Consider the following 14,506-nt stretch of genomic DNA (forward strand, 5'->3'; position numbering starts at 1 on the left):
TGATGAATAAAGAAACGCCTCGTGCTATTCTTCAGCCTGGTTTCTACTCTTCTGAGACCTCTGCTTACCCTGACGGGCATCTGCCTTCCGGCTCGTGATGCTAGAGCCCTTCCTGTAATGCTGAGTACATCCAGTTTTTAAAGATCCAGAACCATAAAGATTTCATGTTTATGGCCCCTGCAGTTGTTCCTTCCTCACTTGCTAACAATGCCTCTCATTTGGCACTTTCTCAGGTATCATTTTACTTTCTCTGTATTTACCCTGATTGTTTATGCTGTCAGCTTTATAGTGGTTTCAAATGTGGACTACATGATAAGCACCAACAAGATGATACCTCCTACTTGACAGAATCTCTGTTTCATGCCTTGATCTTGATTGAGAAGCTGAACCTTCCAGGTGAACTTTTCCTTCATTACTCCAGGTAACACTTTCTCCAGGTTTTTTGTAATCACTCTGTCCCATGACAGACATGCGTTATGAATGTGTTACCCCTATTCATGCCCCCCACTCCAGGATAAATTGGGCTGGATTTACACTAAGGCTATTCCACTCTTAACTGAGTGATTTGAAGAAGTCATTTTGCTTAGAAAACCTTGAATTTACGCTCTTGTATACATCCATAATTATTTTATTGCAGCCCAATAAGGTAACATACACAGAACCACTTTGTAAACTACAAAGTGCTTAAATGTAGGTGTAAACTCTTTATGCCATGTTCCTTATGTGAGGTTCAAAGTTTAGTTGATTATTCTTATGGACCTCAGAACCCCGATAACAAAGTTTGGCATCCACTGAATGCTTCGTTAGTACTGCTTCTTAAACTAATGAATAAACAACTAAACCATGGGAAACTCATGCAACACTGACGAAACAGAAAAAGAGAATGATTCTGCCTTGGCCTTGTTTTTAAAGATCACGTTGTTCTAACTTCCTGAAAAGTTAACGTTTGATGTGTCTCCCGTGTCTCACACCCATTCTGCTTATTGCTGGTTTATAGAAGCCTGCCTCGTTCATGGACAGATTGTTCCTGTCTCCAATGTCTTCCATTTACAACCAGCTCTCAGGCTGCCCCATATTTCTTATTGATGGCTTTTAAGAAGCAAGGCAACACTTTACCCTATCACAACCATGGCTGTTCTCTATTTGGATCTTTTTCATCTGTTTACAAGGCAACAAAACACACATAAACATCCTTGACGCAGCTCAGTGGTGGGAAAATATGATAGTCATAATCTTGATTTTCAGGTGAATAGTGAAGGCTGTATCTATATCCCTGAAGACAGAACATTAGAAATTATTATAGCATCCAGCTGCCATATGACCCACCTCATATAAATGATGCTGACAAGAACTAGAAAAAAAATGCATTTTGGTGATTTTAATTGGTTTGTGATGATGATAACAGCTAAGAAGATGATTAGGGTGAGGGTGGCAATAAAAATAGCACCTTATTCTCATGTCAGAACTGAAGTTCCTCTATCTACTTTATTTCTTATAAAGTTCCTTTGAAGTAAGTAGGGCACTGATTACTTAGACCAAGTAATAGATAAGGAAATCAAGGTTTCAAATAACACTTCCACTGTCCTTTCATTACTTATGAAGCTTATACAAACTTATGGAGCCAGTCCTATGATCCATCACCACTCCCAACGATGCTTCTGCCCGTATGCAGCCTGTGTTTCAGAGGTGAAAGCTCTAAAGTGACCAAATAGCCAAGTGTCAGGACGGAGAGTTCAGAGAAGTCAGGAAAGGTGTCTCGGGTAGCCTGAGACATGTCTCCCATGAAAGTGGAGACAAAAAGAAAGCTGTTTTTAAAAAAAGTTTCCAGAAGAGGCAACTGCACCCCAGAGCTGTGAGGTAGAAAGGATCCTGATGCCCTGTGTGAAGACACGGAACTCTGTGTTGCAGAACACAACGCCTACGGGGAAAGATACAAGTTCAGGCGAAACAGATACACAAGGGCCAAGTTATGCAAATTGTATAGGCTGTGGTTAAAAGTTTTCAAGGTAATGAATTGTTAACTATCTTGAACACTGGCAAAAATCCTACTTATCATAATATATGCTTTCCATAACTCATTGTTTGGTTTCATTAGCTAATAATGTCCTGTGAATTTTTATATTTAATTATCCAGTTCATTCTGGACTGATGATAAATTTTATACAAATATCAAAATAATTAAATAATCATTTCTCTGTTTTGATTTTCTGGAAAATAATATAATGATGATGGATAAAGAAACTGTGGTATATATACACAATAGAACACTACTCATCCACAAAAATTAATGAAATCCTGTCTTTCACAACAAAATGGACGCAACTGGAGACCATTATGTTCAATGAAATAAGCCAGTCCCTAAAAGACAAATATCATATCTTTTCCTTGCTGTGTGGCAACTAATATATGGAGTACAAACAAAAGTATATGAGCAAAATTGACAGTTTGAAATTTGATTTTTTAGGCAATATTTAGTTTTAAGGAACAGTGGTTTTTCTACTTACTACTTGTGGAATTATTTATTTAGGGGAAAGGTTAAGCTTGTGACTAAAAAGTAAATTGAAAGTATGTCATTGTATAAATTAAAAGAAAAACAAGAAATGTCGGAGGGAGGATTCAAGTGACAGAGTGAGAAAGGTTACAGTGCTAAGAAACCTATGAACTGTAAAGGAAACACTCAGCAAAGTGAAGAGGCAACCGGCACAGTAGGAGGAAAATATTTGCTAACTAAGCATCTGATAAAGTATTAATATCCATAATCTATAAAGAGCTCAAGAAACCTAATGACAACAAAACAAACAACTCAGTTAAGAAATGGGCAAAGGAATTGAAGAGGCATATTTCAAAGGATGAAATCCAAATGGCCAACAGACACATGAAAAAAATGTTCAAGATCACTAGCCATCAGGAAAATGCAAATCAAAACCACAATAGGTTTCTCCTCAACCTAGTTAGAATGCCTCTCCTACAGAAAGCAACTAAAAATAAATGCTAGTGAGGATGCAGGGAAGAATATTCCTTAATCTATTGTTGGTAGGAATGTTAAACTGGTACAGCCATTGTGTAAGACAGTATGGAGGAACCTCAGAAAGCTGAAGATAGATCTATCATATGACCCAACCATCCCACTCCTGGGAATTTACTCAAAATGAAATCAGCCCATGAAAGAGTTATCTGCATCCCTGTTTATTGCAGCCCAATTCACAATAACTAAGCTATGGAATCAACCAAGATGCTCATCAGTCAATGACTGGATAAAGAAAACATGGCATACATACAATATAGAATATTAGTCATAAAAAGAATGAAATTTTGTCTTTTGCAATGAAATTAATGCAACTAGAAACCATTATATTTAGTCAAATAAGCCAATCCCTAAAAAACAGATGTTATATGTTTTTCTTGATCTGTGGTAACTGAGTACTAAAAATGTAATGTATATGAGTGAAATTGACATTTTGAGTTTCGGTGATTGCCTACAGCTTTTGTCTCTACTGTTGAGGAACAGTGTTTTTGTTTTCTTCCTACTATTTGTTGAATTCCTTACTTAGTATAGGGTTAATCTTATGAGTATAAAATAGACTGAGAGTAGATCATTGTAAAAATTAAAGAAAGGAATGAGAAAGAAGGAGGGAGGGTGGGAGCATGGGCAGGAGGGATGGTAGGATGGGAAGGTATTAACAACCTCCTAAATCCATGTATATGATATACAGGAAATGTGTCCACCTTAAAAAATAAAACTAAAAAAAAAAATCTTTCAAAAATTTTGGAAAAAGCAAAAGAGGGAAGTTTCCAAAGATAAATATGATCATGTAAAAAGAACAAAGTTGCTAGATTGAAGGAGGTTTCACTGACTAAAGTTGAAACAAAGTAAACATCAAAAAGATCACAATCAGTGAAATGAATGAAATGCACTGACCCTATGAAAAGATATTGCTCTCTAAGGATTCTTCAACAGTGGAAAATCAACATGCAAGATGCAAAACTGTCTCTCATGTCTCTTGAAACCAAAAAAAAAAAAAAAACCCTCACTTACATTTAATTGAATATTTAAAATTTCCTTGCAATTTATAGGAGTTACAGGGATAAGAAAAATCAAATGATACCACAAAGAAGTAATCACACAAATCCAAAACAAGCCATGTAGAGGTCAACTGGCAGAATGACACTGCAGAAAAGACTACTAAAAATTTAAAGAAACTCAAGGGATATATCATCTAAGAGAATGTGTTTGAGTTGGAACATGATTGAGGCAGATAAGGAACAAAGCCATCTTTGGACGCAAGTATTTTTTGGTTGAGGAATTACTTCTAGGGATTCTAAGCTGATTATATTATTGTAGTTCTGTAATCATACTTAGTTTTGGAAAAGCACTTTTAAAATAGAAATAAATTACTATGATGAATATACTTTGGATTAAAATATTTCAGACAATAGTGACAGGTGTACAGATGGAAAGTCAGTGCTAGTTTTGACCAATATACCAGAATAGTCAATTGATCACATATAATTGATATGTGATTATCACATATAATGATATATATCTTCACTTTTGACTTCTAACATTTGTTTTAACAGTCAGCTGAGACATCAGCCAAAACATATATTTGGTGTACATCAAGTTAGTTAGCATAATGAAAACAAGAAATGACTTTGTATTAGTGAAATTAGTAACTTGTTAATTAACATAAAGAATGTAAATTTCATGAATTTTGTTGTAAAAACTTTTGGCAATCAAGTACATGGATTGCTTAAAACCTTATTGAGATAGTTCATACTTCAGCCTGTACAGGCTAAAAGAATCTAGAGAATTATTCATTGTTGTTTCACAATCATTCTCTAGCCTTTATTCATAACTAGCCTGTGTCTGGCAAATGGCTTTTGATAATGTAATTCTGATTATCATGGTTAGATGGAACTTGCTCCCAATGTGTTGTCACAAAAGGGCTCTTGGAATCCAGGTGGGCCAGATCTCTGATTTTACACCTACTGAGATTACATGCTTAATTGTTGCTTCCTTATTAATAAATGTTTGTACATGTGAAATTGCATTTATCCATAGTTGCACAGGAAGACAAAAACACAAATTTTAACAAAATCTGTGTTATGGTTCAGGACTCAATTGATTTCGTTAGTTCATAGTAACAAGCTCTTTTTAACAATTTACAATAGAAATGTATTCATGCACAAAAGCATCTACACAGAGACTATGCACATGCACACACCCACTATGTGGTCACTATGTTATAACTTCTCTTTCTATAGTTCTTACTTTTGCATTTTGAACAAAATCGTTAAATATTAGTTTAAAAACACAGGGAAGCATGAAATATCACGGATGTCCTCATGTCACTTCAAAAGACAATCATACTTGATTATAAAAGTGGGTCAACTGGGTATAACTTACATGAAATATTCATGCTCAGTGCTATTACTGACATCAAATATTGCTAAAGTATGTCCATTAACATGAAAACAAGTTATACCTTAATGTTACAAAGATAGATTGCATTCCTTTCTATATTCCTCTGTAATTTTGCATTTCCTGTTTGGGTGTGGTTTGGAAGGTGTACCATTGTTGAGGGTAGAAACTATGCCAGCTCTGAACTTTCTACACTTGAACCAAACAGACTGATTATACATAGAGCAGACTGAACAAACATGTTTTTGTTTTGTTTTGTTTTGTTTTGTTTTTTGTTTTTTGTTTGTTTTTTTTTTGACAGGCAGAGTGGACAGTGAGGAGAGAGAAAGAGAGACAGAGAGAAAAGTCTTCCTTTTGCCATTGGTTCACCCTCAGAAAGCTGAAGGTGCGATGCGGCCAGCACATCGCGCTGATCCGAAGCCAGGAGCCAGGTGCTATCCTGGTCTCCCATGGGGTGCAGGGCCCAAGCACTTGGGCCATCCTCCACTGCACTCCCGGGCCACAGCAGAGAGCGGGCCTGGAAGAGGGGCACCGGGGACAGAATCCGGCGCCCCAACCGGGACTAGAACCCGGTGTGCCGGCGCCGCAGGCGGAGGATTAGCCTAGTGAGCCGCGGTGCCGGCCAATATTTTTATGATAATTGAAGCTGATTCCTCCCCGTAGAAATGTGTAAAAGTAGATAGTAGAGGAACCAGCACTGTTGTGTAGCAGGTAAGGAAGCCACCTGCAGTGCCGGTATCCCATATGAGCACTTGTTCTAGGCTGCTCTACTTCCAATCCAGCTCTCCGCTATGGCCTCAGAAAGCAGTGGAAGATGGCCCAAGTCCTTAGGCCCCTGCGCTGGTGTAGGAGACCTGGAAGCTCCTGGATCCTGGTTTTGGATTGGCACAACTCTGGCTGTTGCGACCAACTGGCGATTGAACCAGCGAATTGAAGACCTCTCTCTCTCTTTCTCTCTCTTTCTCTCTCTCTCTCTCTCTCTCTCTCTCTGCCTTTCCTCTTTCTCTGTGTAACTCTGTCTTTCAAATAAATAAATAAATCTTTAAAAAAAAAAAAAGCAGAAAGTAGAGTAAACCCTATGATGTTGCACTGAAATTGGAGGGTGTGGAATGAGCTTAAAATTTTTAAGCCAGACAGATGATAGATGATAGAGTGTGTGTGTGTGTGTGTGTGTGTTTGATTTCCAAAAATAAAACAAAATATCTTTGGAGAAGTGGGTGACTCCAAAATTGACATACAGGCCGGCGCCTTGGCTCAATAGGCCAATCCTCCACCTGTGGCGCCGGCACACCGGGTTCTAGTCCCGGTCGGGGCGCCGGATTCTGTCCCGGTTGCCCCTCTGTGGATTCAATAGGCTTCTGCAGCCATGGCAGCTCATGTCAAGAGCCTTGGGTAATCACTGAGGTGATACATAAGAGTGTTAATTGTTAAATTAACAACAGGAGTCACTGTGCACTTACTTCCCATGGAGGACCTCTGTCCTTAATGAATTGTATTATGAGAACTAACTGTAAAACTTGCTCTCAACCAGTTTTTTGTGTGTATGTGCATGCATGCAAATTGTTGAAATCTTTACTTAGCATAGAGTTGGTCTTCTGTGTATAAAGTTAATTGAAAATGGCCGGCGCCGTGGCTCAATAGGCTAATCCTCCGCCTGCGGCACTGGCACACCCAGTTCTAGTCCTGATTGGGGTACTGAATTCTGTCCTAGTTGCCCCTCTTCCAGGCCAGCTCTCTGCTGTGGCCCGGGAAGGCAGTGGAGGATGGCCCAAGTGCTTGGGCCCTGCACCCCATGGGAGACCAGGAGAAGCACCTGGTTCCTGGCTTCGGATCCGCGTGGTGTGCCGGCCACATTGGAGAGTGAACCAACAGCAAAAGGAAGACTTTTCTCTCTGTCTCTCTCTCTCTCACTGTCCACTCTGCCTGTCAAAAAAAAAAAAATTGACATACAAATAAAAAGATGAGTCCATAAAAAAATGTACTAGAAAGTAAGAAAGTACTCAGCAAATGATGGGGGCAGGCCTAAGGTACAAGGCTGCAAGTTTGAATGACTTTCATTGTCCAGGATGAGGACAATTTGAATACTCTATCTATCTATCAAACTATCTATCTATCTATCATCTATTATTCTATCATTCTAATTCAGGTTATAAACTACGAATATAATAGAAACCCATGATTCCATTTCTGATACAAACACATCAATGAAAAAAATGAACAAATGAAGAAGAAATAATTCATGTTACAGTGTCTTGAATCTTCTAATTACTTATTCCTTACTAATTAGTAATTTAATGTACTTAACAATTATTAAATAACTTTACAGTAGAGAAACCAGGCAGACATTATTTTACCCAGGTGATAAAAATTATTACCCTTACTAAAGGAACAAATTAATATTATGTGCTTCCTGATATGATGCAATGAAAACAACACAGCATCACTTGTACTACAATTCTCTCCTACAAAATTATTTTGTTTATATATTCATTATGCATAAATCATGTGGAAATTTAGCCAAATATAAAACAAGGGAAATCTACGAAGACACTACCCTGTCCTCTTCTAAATTATAAAAATCATGAAAAATATGGCAAGACTGAGTCACTGTTTCAGATTGAGAGACTAAAGGGACCTGACGGTTAAATTGATTGCGTGATTCTGAGAATTGTAAGCATCATCAAGACCTTTGGTAAATCTGAAGTTGGTTGACAAGATGGCAATGGAGGATTGATACTTATTTTATGATCTTCATAGTTGAATTCTAATTATGAGGACAATGTCTCCTTTTGCAACTAAACACTGACGCTTTGAAGGTTAGTAACACATTTTATCAGCAGCTTATTTTCACACAGTACAGAAAAAGAAAATAAAAACAGAAAACGCTAATGCAAATTTGGTAGATGTTAACACTTGAACAAGCTATTTTTAAATGGCAGTTAAAATAAATAACATTGCTGCAACAAGCCGTTCTGTAACAACTGCAGAAACACTAGTCTTCACTCTTTCTCTTAATTCCTAAATTGGGGGACTGCTGACAAAGTTAAAAGGGAATGGCTTAAAAACCTCGTCTGCTGGTCACTCACTATTTATAAGGCACTGGGCATTTGTGAATGTGGATTGCCTGGCTCATGACTCTAATACCTTCCCATACTCTGTAAACCCCACTCACCAATAAATCTTAAATAACTATAGCAGAAATTGTCCTCTGACTTTAAATCTAAATTAAATGTATTTAGATACCTTAAATGTAATACATAGAAATCTCTTTAAGAAATGGAGTACTGGGGCTGGCATCGCAGCTCAATTGGCTAATCCTCTGCCTGCAGCACCGGCATCCCATATGGGCACCAGGTTCTAGTCCTGGTTGCTCCTCTTCCAGGCCAGCTCTCTGCTGTGGCCCGGGAGTGCAGTGGAGGATGACCCAAGTGCTTGAGCCTTGCTCCTGAATGGGAGACCAGGAGAAGCACCTGGCTCCTGGCTTCGGATCGGCGCAGCGCCGGCCATAGCGACCATTTTAGGGGTGAACCAACGGAAGAAGACCTTTCTCTCTGTCTCTCCCTCTCACTGTCTGTAGTTCTACCTGTCAAATAAAAATTTTTTTAAAAAAGAAAAAGAGTATTTACTAGCTAGCCATGTTTTTCCTTCTTATATGTTTCTTTAAAAAATTAATAAACCTGTAGAAAAACCAAAAACAAAGAAAAAAAAGATACTCGCTCACCTGCATTTTTCCTCCAAACCATCTCCACAGGGTCTATAAGAAACAAATAAGTAGATTAAAATCTCCTCTTTAGTCATTTGTCATCAATTGTGATATCTCTTTCTCTCAAAAACTCAGGGTAAACTTCTTCCTAGTACAACACTGATAATGACCAGATAATAAATTTTCTAAAGTTGAATAAAGTTATATTGGGGCAAGGATGTGTACAGAATAATTCGTCTGGAATGAGGCTAACTCCAGATTCCCACTGTGCTTGCTCCATGGTATCCTTCAAGGTTGAGCTGACTGCATCTTCAAAATATGGATAAATCAAACGCAGGGTGCCTTCCCAGGGCAAATCGTGAGCCGTCAGCTCACTGCTTCTGAAGCTGTCTTTTCCATTCAAGTTCATTACTCTTATGAGATTGCATTTGGTGGCTGTTGTATAGTGGAGACAAACTAGAATACAAAATCTACAGAAAAAGAATGTTTCTTTCTCTGGGATCCCACCTCAGTGTTTATGCCATGTACGCAGCTTTTGTCATTATGGTAATGAAACGCACATTAGTCACCCCAATTAGGCTGAACACTCCTTGAGGGAATGAATTACATCCTATTTATCTTAGCATTTCCAGGATGTTATACACATTTGATGCACATAAGCACTTAATAAATATTTGTAGAATTGAATAGAAGGCATTCATTCCCTTTGGAGATTTTCAAAACTTAAACACCTAAGTTCAAGATAATAAAGTGCCCAAGAGAAACAATAAATCATGAAAATGGCTTTATAACAATGTAGAGAGCGCTCTGACCTTTTATTTGCATTTTTCTCCAGTGGATTTTGTCTTAAGTAAAAATTACCAGATTAAATTAGCCAGGAAATATGATAAAGATGCTGAGAGGTTATGTGCTATGTCAAGGAAAAATGGTAAGGTAGTATATCTAGTCTCCTTCCCTAAAAATCTTCATTAATCCTTTTAGTTTTTAATCCCAGGAGGACAAATTAGAATTTATAAGGGGGGAAAGAATTAGAGAATCATTGCCTGTAGGAAATCTACAACTGCAACTCAATGTGTAACTACTCAAAATTCAGAATGCCTATTCTTTGTTCTGCCTTTTTTTCCTCCCAAAGGCCAAGACTCGTGAAGATACAGCTGCTTCAGACAAATGTGCATGCCAAAGGCTCTGTTTGCCATTCTCTATAGATTTTTAAAAAGTGCTTTTTATTAAATAAAACTTATGCTGCTGGCAAATTCTATACTTGGGCCATTTGCCTCAATTAGCTAAAATGTAAGAAAGCTAAAACTAATGTTCCTAAGGAGTTCATCATTTTTAACCTGTAAGGTCAATCTGTTCAGGGAATTGAAACTGGTTTTAAGAATTTGAAGGTAGTAGTTTGCAATGGATCTATTTGGTGAGGTAAAATGTTTAATTATATCAGTCTATCATCATATTCCTAATATTTCATTAGATGAATTTCAAACATTTGTGGAAAGCCGAGGATCTTGGATTAACCATCCATGGGCTGTTGAATGAGACAAAAGAAGGATGTGAAGTAACTTTAGGTTAACATGGAATTGTGAAGAAGTAGTTCAATTGAAAATATTTATTCCTTTTCATGAAACAATTGCTGTACTATAACAAAATAGTTTGCTTTAGACAATTAAAACATGGCTTGCTCATTAAATTTCCCTGGTTATTTTTTAAACTTTACATGTTAACTACTTAGCAACTTATACATAGGGCTAAAGATGGTTTGTGAACAGAATCAATTGTAAAGGCAGGATGGAAATATTCCTGTAGCTAATTTCTCCATAGTTGCTAATCTAGGATTGCTGGTTGGTGGCTTCTGGATCTGCCACAATCCCTAGGGATAATATTTGCTGGCAGACCACTTTCCATCACAGAGAAATTATGATAGATCTACCTCAAAATAACTCTTTGGGTTCTCATTACTGGTTCAGGATTTCTGATTTCTACTTTTTTGGTTTATGATTTAATGTTCTTTCTGAAATCACTTTTCTAAGCAGTGAATAAGTTTATCTGTTTTTCTCACATTTTGGAACAATTCTCTCCTAGCTTTACCTATCCCATCATCACACTACTTGCCACTGTTTTGCAACTTCTATCAGTTAGATTTATCTCTAAAAATTCTGGCAGAACGCATGAAGATTCAGGTAGAATCTTTTTAAAGCTATCTACAACAAAGGAATTATTGACCCCATATGAAATTTTCTTGTCACCAAGTCTACTGACTAATGTTTATCAGTTGATTATATAAACTATGTATTTTTATGAAACCAAAACCATCTGTGTGTCCTGAATAAAAAATAACTACCAACTGATTCAGGCCAAGATATATTAACAAGAACTGGATTTACCCTTCCACTTCATTTTTCAGCTTATGAGGGCTACTATGACAAGGCACTATAAATTGGGTAGCTTAAAGAAGATAAATTTATTGTCACTACTTTTTTAAAAGATTTTCTTTATTTATTTGAGTGGTATAGTTACAGAGAGAGGGAGAAGCAGAGAGAGAGGGGTCTTCCATCTGCTGTTTCATTCCCCAAAAGGCCACAAAAGCCAGAACTGGACCAATCTGAAGCCAAAAACCAGGAGTTTCTTCTGGGTCTAACATGTGGGTGCAGGGTCCCAAGCACTTGGGCCATCTTCTGCTTTCCCAAGCCCTAGAAGAGAGCTGGATTTGAAGAGGAGCAGCCAGGACATGAACTGGTAACCATATGAGATGCTGGCACCACAAGCAGAAGTTTAGCCAGCACAGAGCAGGTCCCTACCGTCACAATTATGGAGGCTGGAAGTCTAACATCAAGGTGTCAGCTATGTTGGTTTCTTCTGGGGGTTATCAGGGGAAATCCATCTGTACCACTTCTTAACTTCTGGTGGTGTGCCAGAAATGTCTAGATTTTCTTGGCTTCTGCTGCACTATCTTAGTCTCTGCCTCTACCGACCTATGGTTTTGTCCCTGTATGCATACCTGTGCTCACATTTCTCCTTTTAATGAGAGCACCAGTCATAGGTTCGGGTGTCACTCTTTTCCAGTAAAAGCTCACTTAATTAATCTGCAGTGACCCTATGTCCAAATAAGAACACATGCGGTAGTGTTAAGAGGCAGGACTTCAAGATTTTATTTTTGGGAGGAGGGTGGTAGAGGGTTACACAACCCAACTTGTATACACATGAAGCAAAACCGCAACAAAAATTATTAAAACCAACATTAGGTGGCATCACAGCAACTCTATGTCAATAAATTTGACAACTGAAACGGATAAATTCGTTAAAAAACATAAATTATCAAGACTCTCAGAAAAAATAAACTTGAGTAGCACTACTTGAATTTCAGCAACTGAATTTGTATGGGGGAAATAACTTCACACAAAGAAAAGCCTAGGCCTACATGGCTTCACTGACTAATTCTAATATACATAATAAGTAATATTAATTTTGCACAAACTTTTTAAAGTATTATTTGTATTTATTTATTTGAAAGAGTTTCAGAGATGGGGGGTGGGGAGAGGGAGAGAGAAAATCTTCCATTCATTGGTTCACTCACCAAATGGTTGCAATGGCCAGGGCTGAGCCAGGCTAAAGCCAGGAACCAGGACCTTCATCCAGATTTCCCATCTGAGTGCAGGGGCCCAAGGACTTGGGCCATGTTCTGCTGTTTTTCCAAGTGCATTAGCAGGGAGCCGGATTGAAAGTAGAATAGCCAGGACTCAAACTGGTGCCCATATGGGATCCCAGAATGGTGCCCATAATGGATCCCAGAATGGCAGGTGGCAGCTTAACCCAGTTTTATGCCACAACACTAGCTCCTACATGAACTTGTAGAAATTTATTCCGAAGTGTACCTTACCTCGTATGTTAGTTTCTTGGAGCTTCCACAATAAATTATTAAAAACTGAGGGATTTAAAATGACAAATGGGGCTGGTGCTGTAGCATAGCAGGTCAAGCTGCCACCTGCAGCGTCAGCATTCCATATGGAAACCGGTTCATGTCCCGGTTACTCCACTTCTGATCTAGCACTCTGCTATGGCCTGGGAAAGTAGAAGTAGAATTAGAAGATGGCCCAAGTTCTTGGGCCCCTGTACCCATGTGGTAGACCCAGAAGAAGCTCCTGGTTCCAGCTTTGGATTGGCATAGCTCCAGCTGTTGAGGCCAAATGCGGAGTGACCCAGTGGATGGAAGATCTCTCTCTCTCTCTCTCTCTCCCTCTCTCTCTCTGCCTTTCCTTCTCTCCCTGTGTAACTCTGACTTTCAAACAAATAAATATTTAAAATAAAATAAAATAAAATGACAGAATTTTTTTTCTCCCACTTCTGAAACCCAGAAGTTTAAAATCAAGATGTTAGGAGGGCCACACTCCCTCCAAAATCTGTAGGGGAGACTTCTTTGCGTACTTTAGATTCTTGTGTCTCCAGGTTCTCCTCAACTTGGGGCCAGATTACCTCAAACTCTGCCTTTGGGGCCACAATGACTTCCCTCCTCCTCTGTGTCTTTACCTACTCTGCCTGTCTCAAAGGTTCCTTTGTTTCTGTCTCACGAGGACACTTGTCAATGGATTTAGAGTCAACCAGATAATACAGAACAAGTTCCAACACTCAGGATCCTTAACTTCAGTCACATGTTTTGCTGTTTTAGGTGATATTAACTCTTTTTTCCATGTAACATAATATTCACACATCTGGGTATTAGGATGTGGATGTATTTTTTTTGTGAGACCATAATTCAGCCCTTATAAACTGTTTTTTTTTTTTATTTGACAGCTAGAGTTAGACAGTGAAAGAGAGAGACAGAGAAAAAGGTCTTCCTTCCATTGGTTTACCCCTCAAATGGCCGATACAGCTGGAGCTATGCCAATCCGAAGCCAGGAACCAGGTGTTTCTCCTGGTCTCCCATGTGGGTGCAGGGCCCAAGCATTTGGGCCATCCTCCACTGCCCTCTCGGGCCACAGCAGAGAGCTGGACTGGAAGAGGAGCAACTGGGACTAGAACCTGGCACCCATATGGGATGCTGGTGCCACAGGTGGAAGATCAACCTAGTGTACCACAGTGCCAGCTCTCCAATAAACCTTGAATCAAAATTAGACAATGGGATTGGCATTTGGTCTAGTTGTTGAGACACTATATGGCATGCCTGTATTCCATATCAGATTGACTCAGTTTGAGTCCAAGCTCTGCTGTGAATTTCATCTTCCTATAAATCTACATTCTGGGAAGCATCAAGTGCTGGTTCAAATGTTTGAGTCTCTATGACCCATGTTGAAGAACCAGATTGAGTTTCCAGCTTCTGGTTTCAGCCTGGCCCAGCCTTAACTGTTCCAGACATTTGGGGAATGAATCAATGAATCAATGAATAGAAA

This window comes from Oryctolagus cuniculus, chromosome 10 (assembly GCF_051225735.1).
Source record: "Oryctolagus cuniculus isolate XC-2025 breed Fujian yellow rabbit chromosome 10, ASM5122573v1, whole genome shotgun sequence".
NCBI classification, from domain to species: Eukaryota; Metazoa; Chordata; class Mammalia; order Lagomorpha; family Leporidae; genus Oryctolagus; species Oryctolagus cuniculus.